Source organism: Limulus polyphemus, unplaced genomic scaffold, assembly GCF_000517525.1.
Source record: "Limulus polyphemus unplaced genomic scaffold, Limulus_polyphemus-2.1.2 Scaffold404, whole genome shotgun sequence".
Taxonomy (NCBI): Eukaryota; Metazoa; Arthropoda; class Merostomata; order Xiphosura; family Limulidae; genus Limulus; species Limulus polyphemus.
Window position 1 is genome coordinate 112,080 of NW_013666014.1, and position 19,064 is coordinate 131,143.

At 33.8% G+C, this 19,064-nt stretch overlaps 1 long non-coding RNA gene across 1 annotated transcript in view; it reads left to right on the top strand.

The window, feature by feature from the left end:
• LOC111085463 overlaps nt 1–4,314 on the top strand; it is a 22,191-nt gene extending 17,877 nt beyond the window's left edge. Inside the window, exon 3 of the long non-coding RNA XR_002610293.1 lies at nt 4,304–4,314. This is a non-coding gene — a long non-coding RNA (uncharacterized LOC111085463). The remainder of the gene's footprint in view (nt 1–4,303) is intronic.
• Nucleotides 4,315–19,064: the final 14,750 nt, after the last annotated feature.

The following is a 19,064-nucleotide window of genomic DNA, read 5'->3' on the forward strand; positions in this document are numbered from 1 at the left end:
TCAAAACAAATACTCAATATATTCATGGACAAATCTTTGTTTTAGTTTATTAAAAATACTTCACTAAAAACATGATTTTTTGTATCTGAAAGACTTATAATATTAACTGAAAAACTGCCAAATTTTGTGACGATATACATACTAGATTGAAAGCTAGAAGTATTAAATCTATAAAGACTTTAAACGAGTACAAAGAGGTTAAGTGGTCGGTCAAATTGACGGAGCCCGTACTGAGAGAGTTAATAAGCAAAGTTCAAGGACATGCATCATCTATGCAAACAACTATGTGTTTCTTGTGAACTAACTGAAGCTGGTATTATCCATAAACATATACATGAAATCAACAGAGAATATTTCCCTGTTTTAAATACTCAGAAACTCAACAAACTAGCAAAACTAAGTGTCCCTATAGTTAACTCATCATCGAACTGCAGTGTGAAAAAAAGTCGTAAAAATTCCGATGATCTTCCTCTTACGGAAGCTGAGGTATCTGTTTTATCAAAAGGACTTAATTTTGTGTCCATCCTAAATCGACCAGACGAATATTCTTTGAAAGCCCACATGGAAAAATTCTATAGGCGATGTAATTTAAAGGCTCATAGACTCATATGAACAAAATACTAACAACACTGTCAATATTGATTCCATTGGAACCTCAACTTCTACTACACCCGATTTTACCCCCGGTGACACTCTTTCCATTGATTCTATATGTATCACACCTACAACAGCAACACCCATTCCATTTGATCATTTCAATTGCTTCGAACTTCGGAATCAAAACTGGCCACCACCAGAAGGATTTATCCTAATCCTTGATATTTCTATTAACCTCTGTTGTGCTGAAATCAACACTATTAAATTCAAGAATATTAATACTAGGCCTAACCTCTCCAAAGATGAGTGATTTGCTCTATCCACCCTGAAAACCTGCAAGGATATCATCATCAAACCAGCCGAAAAAGGTAGCACCATTGTTGTTTGGCATAAAGATCTATATGTTCAAGAGACTAACAAACAAGTAAGTGAGTCCACCTCTTACAAAACTTTCTATGGCAAACCCTTTCCCATTTTCAGAAACTCGTCAAGGATGGTATATAAAAACTTATCAAATCTAACCACCTTCACCCTTCTGCCAAAAATCTTATACTTCAACACCGAAGATTTGTTTTTTTCTACTTGCTACCTAATATTCACAAACTCTGGTGTCCAGGATGCCCCATAGTCTCTGCCTGTAACTATCCCACTGAATTGATCTCCACTTACCTTGACAGTATTTTTCAACTCCTAGTAAAAAGCCTGTCTACATTCGTTAAGGACGGTACTCATGTCTTTAAGAACCAGTTCATAACGTTACCTATCCAACCGGGATCATCTGAAATCGGTAACAAAATTGAATCTCATTTCTGAGAAAAAGGTAATTCTTTCATAACGGCAATAGTCACCTGAGGACATAGGAAGAGTTTAAGGTTGGTATGATCTCTTATCAGTATATAGTATTTAAAACATTACTTACAAAACAACCTTTAAGTACAAATAAATCTTCAAGGAATATTTCAATTGTGTTTTTGAAATGATAAACTGCTACCTGTATTAACAAAAGTTCTGTCTAGTTTACAGATTAAAATAACAAAGGTTAAGATGAAAAAATATACTCATTATAATTATAGGCGCCATCCCCTGTCTCTGTTCGTCTGTGGTCGTAGTTGTTCAATGAGAAGAGCTTTCTTTAAATTTTCTGTCAGTGTACATGGTAGCTTTGGTAAGGATTTGTATAGAGAATGTTGGTTTCAAGTCAGGTTTTACTTGTTTATGATTAGTTTAAATATGATCTATAACTGCGCTTCTGTCGTGTTGTTTATAAAGGGAGTCAATATGTTATCTTATCCTTGTGTGTAGGGTTCTTCCGGTTTCCCCAATATGTGTATGGTGACAGATGTTACATGTAAGCTGGTAAACAACACTGAAGACAATACACTTATCTTTAAACTGTAAACACGTTTTTGTAAGACAGATGGCTTATTACATTGTAGGGTAGTAAACTGAGATTTTGAAAGTTGGCTTTATAAGGTTGGACCTGGCAGTTCAGGTTTCCTGATTATAGTTTTAATATTCTTGGAGATAGTTTCGTCAATTAGAGGTACCAAAAAAGTAGTCTTTTTTTGTGTTATCTTCGGAAAATTGTCTTTTTTTCTCCTTGTTTATCTGTGTTTTTTCATATTGGAAGTTTGATGCTGATTTTTGCGGGTCGTAGTCCTTGAAAATGTGCTCGATGTAAAAAGGTGGATAATTGTTGCTCAAAAGGAGTGATCTTATTTCAGAGCGTATAGTGTTTTTTCATTACAGTTTCAATCGATTATTTCCAATTCTTCGATATTTCCACCTTTCTCGGAAGCTTTGGGATGATGGGAATTAAAAAATTCACAATTTTGTTAAAAACAATGATTATTTTATACACATTTCAAAAAAATCAGATTGTTTCCAGTCTCAAAGTTACAATAAAGTACAAATAACTTATTGTACAGGATAAAAAGTAATAAAAGTAAGGTTTTTTGCTACTTTTTATCCTGTACAGTAAGTTATGTTTTTTATTGACATTTTCAGTTTATAGAATCATGGACTCCCTTCTCTTTTGGGATTGGTTGAATTCCTTAATAATGAACACTCCGACATAATGCTCACGCTTACTCATACTGACAATGTCCAGAAATCTATTCCCTTTCTTGATACTATGGTCATTATCGAAAACAGCAAACTTGTTACTTCCGTATATTCCAAACCACATGTTAAACCTATTATTTTATATTTTAACTCACACCATCCACCAGCTACCAAACGAGGTGTCATTATCGGTTAACTTAATAGGATTGAGAAAATCTGCAACACCATGGACAGTAAGACGCAAGCCAGGATCAAACTTGAAAAGCTACCGTTGTCCAATGGCTACCCATATAGTTACATTACTAAGACATTCCACAGCTTTAACTCACAAGATATTAACAAATGAAATAAAAAAAAGAAACTATCACATCAAGAAACTGTTTCATGGATTATGACCTTCGTGGATGAACCTTTAGCTACTCGCCTTAGTCAAGTGATTAGAAGATCTGGTTTGATTATCAAAATCATACAAAAACCTAGTAGAAAACAGAAGGATATACTCACTCGTTCACTCTTTAATAATGACAATACATGTAAATCCAAAAAGTGTTTTGCAAAGACGAATGGCTTAGAGAAGTTCTGCACACTTAAAAACACTGTCTATGAACTTACATGTACACAGTGTTCGGCCACATATATAAGTGAATCCAATCGTTTCAAAGAACACATTCGTGCCACTAGAAATCTTGACAACAAAGAAGCTACCGCTGAACATTATTTAAAAGAACACAGCACAATCAATGGGACACAATATACAATCAACATTTTAGAAACTTGTGACAATTTCTTTGACAAAAAATATAAGGAATCACTTTTGATTCAATCCAGACGCCCTTCCATTAATAAATACAACTCCTGGCCCCTTTAATATTTTATTATTATTATTAATTTTATCATTATCATTTTATCTATTTTTATGTTATTATTATTATTATTATCACTTTCTCTATTTTTATGATCAACGACTCAAAACTGTACGACTATATTCTTATCAAGTACACTTTTCCATTATATTGTTGTAGCTGTATTTCGTTTTCGGTTACTGTCATTTAAAATCAGTTTGGTGACGTTCATAGATCCTTGATAAAGGCGTAAGCCGAAACGTCGGGTACAAGTAGTTAAACATTTTTCTGAAGTTGTTTGTCATCTTCATTCAATAAAATAATCATTGTTTTAAAAAAATTGTGAGTTTTTAAACATTGAACATTTTCTAATTTGTTTGTGAAATAAGGTAGATTGTATATTGTGACGACAGCAGGGGTCAAATGACCCTAGTAACACGTCATATTCTCAAACGTTCACGTCCCTTCCTGAAGTCTCGAGAGGTTACTAGATATGCGGTATTCTTGTATATATAAGACCGGTAAGAACTGACGGCAACAATGTAATGTAACTGAACTGCAGACACAGAGAGACTGACAATTGAGTCGAGCACGTGAGTATTTCGTTGTGAATTATAGCGTTTGTTATATCGTGACTGTGGAAATTAAGTGTATTGCAAAGTTGTATTCAGAAAGAATAAACCAGTTTTATTTAAGAAAGGACTTGTGTCGCTAAAGTTTCATCGGAAAGAAATTATACGGAGGGGGGATTTCTGAAGTTATCGGAAAAACTGGTGATGGTATCCACATCAAGGTTTAAGGTTTATTATATTGCAAAATGAAACGCCGAAAGTGGACGGAGGTAATGTTTTCACGCCTGTCAGTGTGTGTGTGTGTGTTTGTCAGCAATATTTCTAGAAAATGGCTGAATGGATTTAGATGAAAGTTGGTATATATTTAGAATATGACCAAACTTAGAAGTGATTAGTTTTTGGAGGCCAAAGGTCAAGGTCACGAATATCCAAAAGAATCCTTATCTGTTAACATGGGGACCGATTTTTCATACTATTTTTACTATATAACTCGGTGAAAATGATCGGATTTTGAAGAAGTTTAGTGGACGTATGTAAAATATTATTCCTCATTGTGCTGTCAAAAATGGTCCGCGCCCGTTGATAATGACAGATATGTGAATACATTTACGTGTTTTTGAGAACCGAATATGATCAACGCCGCGTGTGGGTGGTATGCGCTCTACTAAGTGCCCTTCTCAGTGATGATTTAAGGTTTGGACAGCCGCCATGGGCCCAATGGTCTAAGGAGGGCCCATAAAGAAACGGAAAAAAATCTATAAATCATATGAACTTTATAAATATCTTATTGTGTTAACTCTCTCTCAATACGGGCTCTATCCCAGGGACAAACCACGTGAACATTTTGTTCTAGTATATACTTATAATATTATAAGTTTTAATACAGTATGTGTATCAAGACTCTAATAATTGTTGCAGAATACGATGCCAACTGTAGTATAGTGAGGCACAATCACTTAAAAGGAGCATGCTGCTTATATGCAAAAAGTACTGACAGAGACAAACCATCTGCCATTGTACTTACAGTTTCGTGAAATAGGGTTTGAGAACGTATTGCTTCTGGTAAAAAGTACTATTTTTATGATTAAATTGATGTAAATGGAATTATTTTCATCCCAACTGTTTAAGCATGTGAGTCACTTGTGTAACTAGAATAGCTTTGAAACAGTTCCATATCTCGTGGAGGTAAAATCTCAGAAAAGGTAGGAGGTATGGAACACCGAATTTCATTAAGTCCTGAAGATTATTACAGACAAGAAGTTATTTGGCACTGCTATTGCAGGGATCGAGTTCCGCTTTGCCAAAAACGTAAGCAAAGTAACTACTTCTTTGAACTATATAATAATTACTGAATCACTTCAAACTGAAAGTGGTGAAGAAATTGTTAGGGTTTATAACGTTAACAATGAAGTTTTCCAGTCAGTTATTAATACATTTTCAACTATCGTATCATGCGAAGTTTGTTTGTCTGTTTTGAATTTCGCGCAAAGCTACACGAGGGCTATCTGCGCTAGCCGTCCCTAATTTAGAAGTGCAAGTCTAGAGGGAAGGCAGCTAGACATCACCACCCACCGCCAACTCTTGGGCTACTCTTTTACCAACGAATAGTGGGATTGACCGTCACATTATAACGCCCCCACGGCTGAAAGGGCGAGCATGTTTAGTGGGACGGGGATTCGAACCCGCAGATTGCGAATCGAGTGCCTTAACCACCTGACCATGCCGGGCCATCACGCGAAGAAAGCAAAGAAAGACGGTTCAGAAGCTAGCACAATATTTGTTAGGTGGCTAGACATTTTTTTGCCAAAAGCAGCTTGGTATTTGTTTCCCCAATCTTTCGAAGATAAGTATTATATTTTATATTCATAGTTACAAGTGTGTCTGATAAGAAATGTTTTTCCGCATTGCGACCTTGAAATATTTTAGCATAATAATTCATTCGCCTTGAGAATTTTGCAAATAGAAAAAGAACAAAAACAAAATAACAACTTTGAAATATCCGTTGAAGCAACAATAAAAATTATCTGTGAAAAAAGAAAGACGACTTCAATTTCTTTAATCACGCAATCTTGCTGTCAGTATACGTGTTTTTTTAGATTGTGGTTTCTTTTGTACTTATCAGCTTTTGATAAAAATCATAATGTATTCCAGCTGATTTTTGTAAAATACTATACGTTTGTTCACATGCATAAAATACCAGTTTGATTATTTGGTAAATGTAACTTAATGACAGTGACTTGTCTCCTCACCATTAAGAATTTATTGGATTACCACATTTAGTTAAATAGTTTAATGTTTAAAAACAACTGTAAAGAATCTTGTTAAAAATACACATTTATGTGTTGTCTGAGTAGATTATCATTTTTTATTGACAATCAAGGAGACAGTTAAATATTGAGAGTTCACTAAGCTTTGTTTACAAAATAAAATTTGATAATTTATTGTAGATATATATAAAACAAGCCTAGATATCCTGCAATAACTCCTATAGCAGTTCTGATAATCAATAAGGGACGAGCGTGGCCTAGTATTAGCTAATGAATCCACTTATAAACTTATAAGTCACAGACTCTATCAGAAAAATCTAAGAATCTGGTCTTGGGTCTGAGACAGGTGGGCAAACATTTACTTGCCCTAACATTTTTTTCTTGTCAGTCCCAATATTTTGAAATCATTTAAAGCCATTAAACATAAAAAAAAATTAAATGTAGTATGCAGGTATACTAGATGTTTCTACGCTTTTTATTCAACCCTAAGCTCCGAATTGTCAAACATTTCATGCATATATGCATATAACTTTAACTATAGAGCATTGGGAAAGGAAATGGCTAAGTTACTTCCATCTAGTTAGCTATTGTTCTGAGTCATTCTCCCATGGTGTTACATGTAAAGTTAAACATTCTATGCGATAATAGACAGCAATATTTTCCACTAGCAGGTTATGTGATACGTTAATTATACATCCTCATTTATTTTTTGATGTGAAACAACCAACAGCGATGTGAGTAGCACACTCATCCTAGGTAGAAATAGCATTATTGACTCATGTACATAATGCTATGACCACCATAGCTCCAAGAGAAAAGAACCTAGAAACCTGAACTTTTGCACCCGTAATAAGTGGACCATGAGGATGTACACCTGGAAATTATTGCTTACCTTATCCACGTGCGTGCGCGGATGCGCATCTTTTTAATGAGACAAGCTAGCAAAAAACCACATAGAAAAGAAGTGGTTCCTGATATCACAAAATACTAAGTGGATCTTAAGGATGTGCACCTGAGTATTATTACTTATTATTATTACTTATCTTATCTGTTAGATGTACGCGACTTTTCATTTAAATTTAATACAAGAGTTATGATTTAGATAGTTACAAGGCATGAGTGTTAAATTTAGTACTTTTAGAAGTGATAATTTATTGCTTGTTTGCTTATGTAACTGTTTACCAATCATTTGTTGTCTAGTTCAATTGTTGTGAATTGACGTCACATTACTCGAACCTTCTGAATTTTTATCATTGCTTTAAGTGTGTATTGCTACATCATAACGTCTCGTAGTTTGTAGGAAGTTCTAGGCCTCAGTCGAGCAATATGTAAGTTAGTGCAAGAATGTAAGTTAGTGAAAGTGAAAAAAGTGAAATTAGACTACGTAATTGTCAATTTAGCCGTTATGGGCGATTTGTTAAGTGAAAGTATCACAGCTTGTATTGTAATAACAGAGGTAAAGGAGAATAATTTATCTTGTCAAAGGGTGTTTTAAAGAATTTAGCCCACTTGTGTGGCTTTGACGAAAAGGAGACAATTATTTAAAGCTCTGGATACAACTGTGATAACCAACAGTTGTAGTGGTGCTTTTAAAGTGAGTGCTATAGCATTTTATTGTAATAACAGAGTAGAGGAGAATAATTTGTCTTCACAAAGGGTGTTCTAAAGTAATTGAACCCACATGTGTAGACTCTGTTGAGAAAGAGACAATTATTTAAATCTTTGGATACAACTGTGATAACCAATAGAGTTACGAAGTTTTGCGCATACGCGTGACTAGTTTTAAATATATTATTTTAAAACAAGTGGATTGTGTGCTGTCTGTTTACTTTTGGAACTTATCGCCAACAAGTCACAGACACCTACTGTAAAGAATCCGGCCCCTATAAAACCAAAATAACCCATTGTGTAGCTTTGTACTTAACAACAAACAAACTTCAGAAACGATTGACATGAAAAGTAGTAGTAGTGGTTTGTATTATTTTCAAGAACTTAGTAGCTAAAGGTTGTTTTTTCATATGAAAAAGAGTAAGCAAGTTATTGGCTTAAAACTACTAATGAAAACAATTTTGTGTTTATCGATGTTTATATCTCAACATCATCACAGCCAGTCAACACCACCCACTACCAACTCTTAGGCTACTTTTTACCAACAAATAGCGGGATTGAACTTCACATTATAAAGCCCTCACGGCTAAAAATGCGAGCATATTCATGAATTGTCAAAATATTTTGACTAGTTACTTTATATTCAGAAATTAGCTTAATAAATGTTAAAAAATCAATGAGCTATCTTCGTATAGGATAAAAGTAAAACTGTTTTACCCAAAAGAAAGCAAAAACCTATTTTGTTTCACGATATCTTATTAAAACTATTATAAGTGCCTTATAAGCTTGCAATGAAATAAAGCGGAGATATAAGTCATTCAAAGTAGATCTAATAGTGACTGACAAAACTAACACTAAGTGTTACTAATGGTACATCAGAAGAAAAGTATGGCTTTATATTATCAGACTTGTTGACTTTTATAAAGAATATTGCCTTATGAGAGTTCACAGCATGCTGTGTACATTGACTAATAAAGTACAGTTCATCATAAAGTTGTGCTGATTATTATGGGTTTGTGTGACACAAATAACATATTATCATTTGCAGCTGTTCAAGCTGAGAGCGTGATGTTTTAGTTTGAAGTGTTACAATTTTTTTCCTGCAATCATTGTGTTATCTAAGTTGTTCTTAGCTTCTGGAAGTACGTATTATTTTATACAGTACCTTGTATCTTATTACGTTTGTTTGTAGTTAAGCACAAAGCTACACAAAGGGCTATCTGTGCTCTGCCCACCATGGGTATCGAAACCCGGTTTCTAGCGTTGTAACTCCGCAGACATTCCGCTGTGCCACTGGGGGCATCTTACTACGATAAAAGAATGACGCGACCATTTGAAATGCAACGGAACTTAGATGAGGTAGCATTTGGTTAACCATGCATTGTAACAATCGACTAATTAAATGGCATTGACTTGCCCTAAATTTATAATTTGTTTTGTGGTATGAAGGTGTAAACTAATTTCGAATTAATTTCGGCCAATCTACGCCCCTCACTAAAAGCTAAAAAGTTAATTTATCGTTTAATCATAAAACACATGTCTCACAAACATTATGGACACATTTAATAACAACATTCAAAACATGCTGGACCATCCGACGAAACATTTAGGCAGTAGGGATAAAATAATGGTAGGTGTTTATTCAAACCATGCTTACAAAATAAGGATCTTTTCTCACCTGAAATGATTTCAACTATCATAGAAAAAGTAAATCAGACAAAAAAAAATATACCATTAGACGATTCATTCAGAATTGAAGTTACTACATTGGAATTACCAGTAGGCAGCATTTGACGTAAATTATCAAATATTAGTCTTGATCGACTTAAAAACATCAGTTATTTCTATAAATAATAATGATGACCTTTGCTGTGCTAAGGGTATAGTAATAGCATTAATATCGCTCAAAAAAGATCCAAAATATAATAGTATTAGAAATTAACAGGGACCACTACTGACACATATGGCTAAAGAGTTACAAGCTTCGGCTAATGTTTCAGAAGGACTATGCAGTATAGAAGACTTTTCTATATTTGAACGTCATCTAAATGCTCCAATACATATAGAAAACTTTAATCATGTGATATATGAAGGTTGTTCATGCGCAGAGAAAACATATCTATGGTATCACCATTTTGACGTCAATGAAAGGTTTCCTTGGGATAAATTACTACTGTTCAGAATTTGACAAGGCATTTGAGCATTTAAATGAACATCATTGTTCTGAATATTGTAACGTTTGTTATAATATTGAAGGCTCGAAAGATCAACCTATAATTTGTACTGATTGTAACAAATTTTGTAAATCTGCAGAATGTTATAACTGACACAAATCAAAGAATGGTAAACAAACGATATCTTCGTGTGATAATTTTTAGCACTGCAGAAATTGCATTGTCATTATTGACAGAAAGAAACTTAATCCTGAATTTCATCGATGTAGGGAATTTATATGTGAAGAATGTAAATTGTATGTATTAAATAAAAATTTATGTTTTCTCCAGGATAAATATGTCAAAGATTCGTCAAATAAATACATATTTTTTTTTTATTTTGAGAAAGAGCAGGAAACCAAAATTCACAAGGTAAACTACTGTGTGGTCCATGATTTTAATGGTAAAGAAACAGTTTTCAAAAAATGTAATTCATGTGATGAATTCTGTAAATTCTTATTTTCGAAAGAACATAAGAATTATACAGCTATAGCACATAATATGAAAGGTTTTGAAGGGCACTTTATCTTGAATTATCTTATTCCTTAAGGGATAAAACCCGACATTATCATAAACGGTGGAAAAATTATAGTTATGACCATCAAAAGTCTCAGAATTAGAATAACTGACAGTTATAATTTTATACCTGTGTCTTTATCACTGTTTCCATAAGCATTTAGATTAGATGAACTACTAAAAGTATATTTCCCTCATATTTTCAATGTAAAGTCAAATCAGGAATATCAAGGACCTATACTGGATGTCAGCACCTCCGTAAGACAAAAAGTTCCTGGATTGGCACTGTCAACGACAATAAGAAGAATACAGCTTTCACTTCTAAGAAGAGTTGTACAGGTAAGAAAAAATAACACTATCAATGTTGAATTTTGTTAAATATTTTTGTTGTTCTCTTGAAAAAAAATTGTTGAAAGTTATTTTATCATTCTTTGGAATCTGCCGATCAGATGTAGATATAATTTGATGGTGCTGTATTCAATTCAGGGAAGAGTTTCTAGCAACCTGCTTTGTAGATCCCTTCAGATACACGACCATTGCTTCTGTATGCATGGCTGTATACAGAAGCAAAGTTATACCACCATGATCAGTAGCTCTCATACCTAATCATGACCAACAACTACAGCCAAGTAAATATCCAATGGTTAGATTATGTACAAAAATCTGAGGAGTAAAGATCCAACATGCACTTAATGGTGGCGAGAAACAAATCCATAATTCTAGAGTAGATGATTTCTGTATGGAACAAAACACGATCTAAGAGTTTTACGGGTGCTACTACCATGGTTATAATAAATGTTATGACTCTTATACAAATAATGTAGTTCTGAATAGACCCATGTGGTTTATTAGAAGTCGTACATTAGAAAGACAGAGACAACCCAAAGCTTTAGGATACAAAGCCATAACAATATGGAAGCATGAATTTAAGAAAATGAAGACTAATGCTACAGATTTAATTGATTTCATTAGGAACCATACAGTAGTTTCCCGCCTGGATGTATGAAACTCCTTCTGTGGAGGAAGAGTCAATGCAACAAGACTTTTGTATGATAAAAAAGAAGGAGAAAAATCAATTATGTAGATTTTACATCGCTATATCCATGGACTAACAAATATTGTGAGTATCCAGTTGGACGTCCTGTAATAAATACAAATTTCTCTATTATAAATAATTATTTTGGATTTAATAAATGTAAAATTCTAGCCCGAGGAAACTCTGTCCTCCAGTTTTACCATTTAGATGTTTTGGTAAACTAACATTCCCATTATATAAATCATGTGTGTAATCTAGATCACTACTACCATGTAACCACAGAGATGACAAGAGATCTTTCATCAGTACCTGGGTCTCAGAAGAAGTAAAGAAAGCAGTCGAATGTGGATACCAGATAATAAGAATTTTTGAGATTTATCATTTTCCTGTCAAATCTAGAGATCTCTTCAAGATCTACATGATAAGTTTCTTAAATAAAAACAAGAAAGTTCTGGTTGGCCCTCTCACTGTATAACATCAGAGGCAAATCAATATTATATTGACCAATATAACGAAAATGAAGGAGTGTAACTGACCCCTGAATATATTGTTTTTAATCCAGGAAAAGGTCATTTGCAAAATTATGTCTTAATTCTTTTTGGGGACGTTGGAGTATGTCTGTTAAATAATAACATCTGTTAAATTAATGAACGATAATAACAAAATAATATTAGATGTTACATTGATTAATGAAGAACTAATAGCTCTTCATTGGAAACATAAATATGAATATCTGCCCCAGAAAGATCAAACCAACATCTTTCTGGCGGCTTTCACAATAGTACATGATTGTCTGAAGTTATATAATACACCAGGGAAGTTGGGTTTGTCTGTTTTGTATTATGATACAGACAGTATTTTATACATTTTAGAGGATCTAATGATCAAACTCTAGGATATTATCTTGGCGAGTTTACATACATTGTGGGTCAGTGGTGGTCCAAAAACTATGGGTACTTATGCAATAACGGAAAGTCATGCTGTAAAACTAGAGGGTTTACCCTCAATTTTAACAACAGCAAAAAATTTAACTTCTTATCAATGAAATGTATGATCATTGATATACTAAATCCTTTTCAACCTCCTATTACTGTGACTAATCATAAGAAGATTTGTAAAAATTTAAAGACACACACCATTTACAACAAGGAAGAAAAGAAGAATTATTATCCAATATACGCCAGGTGACACATCCTTCCAGACTTTAACACCCTTCTGTATGGATACTGATTTTTTCATCTTATGGAACTAACTCCTCGTCATTGTCTACGGACGAAAAAGAGGGCATGTACAGGGCCTAATATAGCTCCATCTACTGTTAATATGCATGGTGGATTTTATTCGCTCTATGTTTACTCAGATATTGTAGAACCTAGTATTGTTGGTGATGCTTGTGTACTATTGATATGGATTATTCAAGTTAAAGGTTAGGATGGAGATATGATCATTGAAAAATTTACAAAATCCTCAATACAGACCCTTTTCTAAACAAAATTTCCAGACTATGGAGATTGATATAAAGGACGACACTGGTCGACCTATCTCATTTGAACAAGGAAGAGTAATCATAATACTCCATATTCACAGTCATGAGATTTCCTTACTGTCAAGAACCAGCCTCTATGACACATATTACGATTACCAATGTGAAACAGTTTACCTTATTATGCTGATAGTCAATGGCAACTGGGACACAGATTGGGAATCGTTTTGAGTAATTTATTTCATTTGGCTATACCATTTATGAAAAAAGGAGCATTATCCGTTCAGTCAGGCATAAATATGGCATCTGATGTCATCCAAGGAAAACCTTTTGCCAATGCTAAAAAACGATAAGTAATACAAGGACCTCAGAGCCTAATTAGAGAAGTTCTACATAATAATAAGAAATAAATATAAAGGTCCCGTGTTCAGAATATATAAAGCTAAGATATGAAAAACATCGACTCCGGACTTTTTCGAGAAGTAATCATGACTCTCTTACCACATGAAAAGTCCTGTCAGTGTACAAAGTCTGAGCTAGACTTATTTTTTCTCCCTCTCACACAAATGGTGATTAAAAAGATCAGTGGACTGAGTATTATCCTCTATCTTCAGTAATCAACAGAGAAACCATCGAGTTATCTATATCAGGAGCAGGAGATGAACATTTAGATCCTGCACAATCGTATCTTCATGTAAAGGCAAAGATTGTCAAGCCTGATGGGACCAACATAAAAAAGGAGGAAGAGACCTCAGCACCTGTCAACTTTTTACTTCATTCTATATTTTCTCAAGTTGATGAACACCTGAATGACAAGCTCATTGCCTCATCTAACAACCTTTATGCATATAAGGTCTACATAAAAACTTTACTCAGCTACAATGGTGAAGCTAGGAAAAATCATTTGACATTGTCCATGTGGAAAAAAGACACAGCAGGAAATTTTGACAATCTTTTTTTAACGATGACGAAAACAATGGAATCAAAGACTAACACACAGATACACGTGGTAGCCAAACAGTTGACATGATTGTTTGTCTATCTTTTATATCATTTTACAGAAAAATTTTATTGCCTAATGGCGTAAGTTTAAAACATTAACTCATGCAAAGTAAAGATTCATTTTTTATTATGTCAAATGATGAATTGCGATTCAAGATTGTATTATAACACGTTCCTATCTACACTAGAAAAGTCAAGATCAGTCGTTCTGTCACTAAATATCCTTTGAATATATAGTGTGCAAATCGTTTTTAATTCCCCAGGGAAACTTACAAGCATCTATTGATAATGCTTTTTAGGTCAAGTAACTACACGCCTTGTTATATGATGTGTTGATAACGATGCATTTAATGGACCTTGAATGACAAATCCTTACTATTTCAAACATTGCTGTATCAATTTCGTGACAATCAACGTGGGTGGAAAACAAATTCCCACTCGACCTTTACAATCAGATTTTGATGCTGAACTATACGCATGAAGCTACGAAACATTATTTGATGGAACTGGAAAACAAGTTAAAGATCAACAAATTGATATAGGATATGATGAATACTCGGGAAGATATACACTCTTTGCTTTTCATCTTACACCTGATCCAACACCTGCTGGAGATTTTCACTTTAACTTGTTGAAACAGGGAACTTTATAATTTGAAATACATTTTGGTAGTGCCTCACCCAACACTATATATGTTTTAGTATATGCAGAATATAAGTCAATTTTAGAAAATTATCAGTCTAGAAACATAATAACTGATATCTAAAAAGCTATGAACACATGATAAATTTATTCCATACTCTCGCAAGATTTGTGTATGTGAAAAATGTTTGGAAGTGTATTTGCCAGTGATAAACTACCTGACCATGCAGAAAAACAATTATACATTGTCAACTTGGATCCAACTTTTAAACCCAGTAGCCACTGGGTCTGTATTGATTTTGGTCGAAATGAAAAAGGAGAATATTTTGATCCATTAGGACTACATCCACTTAATCTCAACATAAGAAAATTCATTAAGAAGACTGTCAAATGTGAACTTACAACCAAAAAGTACCACAAGGACCATATTCGTCTTTTTTGTGGACAATATTGTATATATTATGCATAATAGAGTTGCCAACATGTGTAAAACGTTTTCATGTAAATACGTCCTTAATAGATGTGTCTTTTTATGTAGATCAGATTGCAAAATCTTGATTGTGAGAAAATAAATTATTCAAAAGAAATATTCTGTTCAGAATGTTTAATTATAACATGTCATTGAAAATCTTTAAACACTGGATTTACTAAGATTTAATTAAGATATCATCCTTTTTAGTCATGTATCCTTTGAGTCATTGTGTCATAGGGGCCTATAAACAGCTCTCTACTTAGTGGTACTATTACGTCATGGCGACATAGCATGCGTCTTCTGGTAGTAAATTTTGGAACTATGAAGTCAATGATTACATCATTTCACACTCACCTTCCTTCCCTGAGGCAGTCAATCAGAGCGTGTGTCCAGAGTGCTGGGATAACTACTCTTGTTTGTCTCCTTTTTATCAGCTATATTTTTGTGCATCAGCGATACCAAGAGTGGTATTTGTGTATATCCGATTATATTATATTATTCATCATGATTTCTACAAACCTATCCTCAAATCTAATTATATGACCAAAGTAGTGCATTGTCCATTTCATATATATATTGTTACGTCTCTGTGTTCATTTGTTAATTTTCCATAGAAATTCTTTCCGAAGAACTTCAGCGATATAAGTCCTTTCTGAAATAAAACTAGTTTATTCTTTCTTAATACAACTTTGCAATACACTTAATTTCCACAGTCACTTTAACTTAAACACACGCTATGATTCACAACGATTCACGCACTTTACTTACAGCTTGACTCGATTATCTGTCTCTATATCTCTCTGTCTGCAATTGAATTCAATTCTCGCCGTCAATTTATTTGCCGGCTTATATACTATAAAAGCGCGAGTCTAGCAAACGCTCGAGCCTTCAGGAACATTCGAGATACTCATTACGTGTTACCGGTGTCACGTGACTTCCGTTGTCGTAACAATATATACAAGTATCATTTTCAGTACAAGAAAAGAAACATTGGGACCCCAGATGGAAGAGTTCTGTGAAAGAATTAAAAGGATAAGGTTCGTCAATTTTTTCTGTGTGCTGTCTGGAAAGATTCCTTACTTACTTAGATGAAATTTTTTTTTAAGTTGAAATTTTGATTCACTCCATAAGCACATATATAAGTATTAGGTGGCTTTACAAGTACAATAAGCTTTAGTTTTTCTCAGCAAATACTGTGAAATAATCATTGTTAATATTCAGACATATTAAAGGTGGTTTTAAACAGACGGTTTTTATGGCCTCCATTTTGTTTCATCAAGATCCATACTATTCTACATAATGATACTTCTTGTAACTTGTAGGCCTAAGTTCACAAATAACCTTCAAACGAAAATATCTCGTTAACTGTACTAGAACCTATGTCAAAATAAACTTGTACAATTTCATATGTAATCTATCGATTTAGAGCCTGACTGAACATATTAAGAGGAATATAGGAAAAAATCCAGTTAACTTATTTTTAATAACAATTTTAGACTTAATGGTTTTCCAATATTTCATTGGCTTTGGGCGTTTATAGTATTATGTTGTATATGTAAATAATATTTCATAGAATCTTTTGCATTTCATGGTCTAGTCCAACTGTGGGGTTTTGATTTTGAAAGATAGGCTTATTGGGAAGTGACTTGTGAGCAATAATTGAGATATAAAATTTTATTTATTAGCACCTATGATTTCAAGCCGCAATGGGAAAATTATGAGGAATGTGAAAAAAAAAATCTGTACTGTAATTGTTATTATAACAATTCTGCTTAAACTTGTAGGTATATTCCTTGTAAAAATCAATATTATTACAAACATATTTTTAAACTGCCTTCTATTAATTAGTTTTTATTTACAGCGAGTCCTTTAGCTGCCCTTTTTCATCATCCTGATCCTGTATTCATGACATTAAGAAATCACAATGAACCAAAAACAGATAAATCACACACACAAACAATCATCTGAGCACTTTCAATATTGAAATAATTTTATTCAGAAATATTTAATATCCAAAAAGTTTTAATGCCAGCAGAATAAACTAATGTATTAATGTTGAACGTGCTTTCGTGTATACAAATTTATATACCTGCATCTTCCCACAAAAAAAATACAAAACAAAAAGTTTCCTAAAAACAGGCAGGCAACTGGTTTGTTTGTTATGAATTTTGCGCAAAGCTACATGAGGGCTATTTGCACTAGCCGTCCCTAATTTAGCAGTGTAAGACTAGAGGGAAGGCAGATAATCATCACCACCCACCGCTACTTTATAACGCCCCAACAGCAGAAAGGGCGAGCATCTTTGGTGTGACGGGAAATTGAACCCACGACCGGCAGGTTGCGAGTCGAGCGCCCTAACCATCTGGCCATGCCGAGTCTAAGCAATGGCACTTTTATATTTCTAGTAAGCCTTAGGATTTAAAACAAAGATGTAAAATAGCAAGATATAAGACGATGAAGGTTTATTGTGAAAATAATGACTGTGGCAGTTACTTGCTTTTGTTTTGAATTTCTGGTAATAATATTCAAGTACATAATTTGATCTTTGATTAGTCCTGAGCGCTGAAAAACATCGGAGTGTTTCACTTCCCGGTGTTGTAGTTTCCTTAGCTGATCTAGTTTCTTATTGTGTATAGACTTCTTTTCTTGATTCAACAATGAGATGTTTTGGTTGATAGAGCGTTGTATATTGCCATAATCATCTGGTTTGAGGTAGCAGGCTAGTTGGTGGTCTAATTTTTGTTTGAGATTTTGTAAGTAGTCCAGTTCTTGATATTTGGAATTCAAGGTTGCTTTTAGGAGATTTTTCTGCATGTTTTGGATAATACCTGAAAACTGATTTAAGTTTTTCGATAACTTGACCTTCACAAATTTAGGAATTAGCTTTTCAGAGCGGCACTGTCTGAGGAAGGAAATATCGTTTCTCCTTTTCATGATTCTTATATTCATGTTACGTAGTTTAAAGATAGTTTCACGGTATGATTGGTGAGAGAACATACTTAAAAAGTTATACATTTTCAACAACGAACATTTCCTTCAAATAGATGGTTTAAGTATGGGCAATCCTGTTTCGCCCGTTCTTGCCAATATATTCATGACCTAGATCGAAACACAAGCCATACATTCTGCGCTTCATCTCCCACTATACTGGTACAGATATGTCGATGACACTTTTGCTGGTTTCATTTCTACAGAACACACACTAACTTTCTTTAAACACATAAATTCCATTCATCCCAACATCAAATTTACCATAGAACACGAAAACAATAAACAGTTACCCTTTCTTAACCTCCAAATTATTAGATCGGACACACAGTTTAAAACTAAAATTCACCGTAAAAACACACACACTGGTCTCTACATCCCCTGGAATTCCGCTCATGACACCACACAAAAAATCAATACACTTAAAAACATCATAAACACAACCACAAGATTCTGTTCAACGGACTACATAAATGAAGAAATTAACCACTTAAAGCATTCCTTTATTCACACCAATAAATTCCCACCAGCTATAGTTGAAAAACTCTCCAACATTCCACACAACAAAACTCAACTCAGATTGATACTAACAAACCCAACAACAGTACATTACACTGCAGTTTACCTTTTGTTCCTGAAACCAGCTCAAGAATTATCCACACTTGAACAAAACTAGCCACTAAACACGATATTCCTGCCAATGTCAAATTCTCACAAAAACCCGGCCCTAAATTAAAATCGTTACTAAACAAAAATTATTTA